The sequence below is a fragment of the Penaeus vannamei genome, chromosome 17 (assembly GCF_042767895.1).
Source record: "Penaeus vannamei isolate JL-2024 chromosome 17, ASM4276789v1, whole genome shotgun sequence".
Classification (NCBI taxonomy): domain Eukaryota; kingdom Metazoa; phylum Arthropoda; class Malacostraca; order Decapoda; family Penaeidae; genus Penaeus; species Penaeus vannamei.
The window spans coordinates 38,354,657-38,357,156 of record NC_091565.1 but is presented as its reverse complement, the minus strand read 5'-3'; positions in this window follow the sequence as shown (position 1 = coordinate 38,357,156).

The window sequence follows — 2,500 nt, the reverse complement described above, 5'->3', positions numbered from 1 at the left end:
AAAGAGAGAGAGAGAACCAAAAAAACGAGAAAGAGAGAGCAGAACGAGAGAATGAAAGAGAGTTTAACGTAATAGAGAAGTTGTGTGTATCTTCGCATTTTTTTTTTCTGTGAGACCTTCGTTATGGGTTTCGGTATGTCGTTGTTATGCTTTATTTGTGTGTATTTAGTTCTTGTTAATTGTGTTTCATTTCGTTTTCTTGTTTGTTTTTTGTTTCTGTTATGCTTTATTTGTGTGTATTTAGTTCTTGTTAATTGTGTTTCATTTCGTTTTCTTGTTTGTTTTTTGTTTCTGTTATGCTTTATTTGTGTGTATTTAGTTCTTGTTAATTGTGTTTCATTTCGTTTTCTTGTTTGTTTTTTGTTTCTGTTATGCTTTATTTGTGTGTATTTAGTTCTTGTTAATTGTGTTTCATTTCGTTTTCTTGTTTGTTTTTTGTTTCTGTTATGCTTTATTTGTGTGTATTTAGTTCTTGTTAATTGTGTTTGATTTCGTTTTCTTGTTTGTTTTTTGTTTCTGTTATGCTTTATTTTTGTGTATTTAGTTGTTAATTGTGTTTCATTTCGTTTTCTTGTTTGTTTTTTTGTTTTCTGTTTGTGGCTCGTTTGTTTTTTGTTGTTTTTTTTTTGGTATAGTTTGTAGGGAGGATTTTTCTGTGGGGTTATATTTTCTTGTGTGGTATTCTCTTTTTTTTTCTCTCTCTCTCTCATTCAGTTTCTCTGTCTGTCTCTCTCTCTGTCTCTCTCTATCTTTCTCTCATTCTATTTCTCTGTCTGTCTCTCTCTCTGTCTCTCTCTATCTTTCTCTCATTCTATTTCTCTGTCTGTCTGTCTCTCTCTCTCTCTCTCTCTCTCTCTCTCTCTCTCTTTCTCTTTCTCTCTTAATACCTCGAGGCATCATAATCATCTCTCTCCTGCTCTTTATTCTCCCATCCTTCTTCCGTTTTACTCTCGTTCCCTTCGTCTCTTTCCTCCGAGCATTTGGTACGTGGCTAGCATCTTTGTGGGGGGCGGGGGGGTGGGGGGAGAGGCAGAGGAAGAGGGAGGGGGGAGGGGGAGGGGAGGGGGAGAGGGGAGAGGGGAGGGGAAGGGGGAAGGGGCAGGAGCACGAGATGGTTCTTTCCTTCTTCTCTGCTTATGTCCACGCCCCCCCAATCCCCACCCCCGCTTTATACCCTCCCCACCCCTCTCTACCCCCAGAGAGAGAGACGTACAGGTTGGGGGGGAGGGGGACGGGGGGGGGGGAGGAAAGGGTTAGGAAAAGGGGGGGTGTTCTTGGGATAAGGAAAAGGGGGGGTGGGAGGGTGAAGAGGAGGGGGAGGGGGTCTGTTAGAGGAGGTGGTAAGGAGAAGGGTTGGTGTGGGTTGGGGGGGGGGGGGGGTACAGGACAATGGGGGGGTGGGGGGGGGAGAATATAAAGAGAGTAGGGGGTCTAAGGAGGAGGGGGTGTGATGGGGCAGAGAGGGGAAGGGGCGGGGGGGGGGAGGGGGGAATGGCGTACGGCCGACACCGTTAGCGGGAGAGACTGACCCCGAGACAACCTTAGATCTTATCACCAGGATCTTCTTCTTCTCCTTCTTCTTCTTCTTCTTCTTCTTCTTCTTCTTCTTCTTCTTCTTCACCTTATACTTCTTCTTCTTCTTCTTCTTCTTCTTCTTCTTCTTCCTTTTCTTTTTCTTCCTGTCTTCCTTTTTTTGTCTCTCATTCTGTCCTTTTTTTTACTTTTCTTTATCTTCTGTTTCTTGTTCTTCTTCTTCTTCTTCTTCCTTTCTTTCTCTTCCTGTCTTCCTTTTTTTGTGTCTCATTTTGTCCTTTTTTTACTTTTCTTTATCTTCTGTTTCTTGTTCTTCTTCTTCTTCTTCTTCTTCTTCCTTTTCCTTTTTCTTCCTGTCTTCCTTTTTTGTGTCTCATTTTGTCCTTTTTTACTTTTCTTTATCTTCTTCTTCTTCTTCTTCTTCTTCTTCTTCTTCCTTTTCTTTTTCTCTTCCTGTCTTCCTTTTTTTTTTGTCTCTCATTCTGTCCTTTTTTTTTTGTACTTTTCTTTATCTTCTGTTTCTTCTTCTTCTTCTTCTTCCTTTTCTTTCTCTTCCTGTCTTCCTTTTTTTGTGTCTCATTCTCTCCTTTTTTTTTACTTTTCTTTATCTTCTGTTTCTTGTTCTTCTTCTTCTTCTTTTTCTTTCTATCTTCCTTTTTTGTCTCTCATTCTTTTCTCTTTGCTCTGATTTTCCTTCTTTCGCTCCTTCTTCATCTCCTTCTTTATTGTCATCTATTTCTACGCTCTTTTTTCTTTTTCTTCTTCTTTTTCTTATCTTCTTCCTCCATATAATTATCCTTTTTCTTCTTCTTCTTTTCTCTTTCTTCTTCTTCTTCTTCTTCTTCTTCTTCTTCTTCTTCTTCTTCTTCTTCTTCTTCTCTTCTTCCTCCCTTTCTTTATCATTTCTCTTCTTCTTCTTCTTCTCTTCTTCCTCCCTTTCTTTATCCTTTCTCTTTTTCTCCTTCTT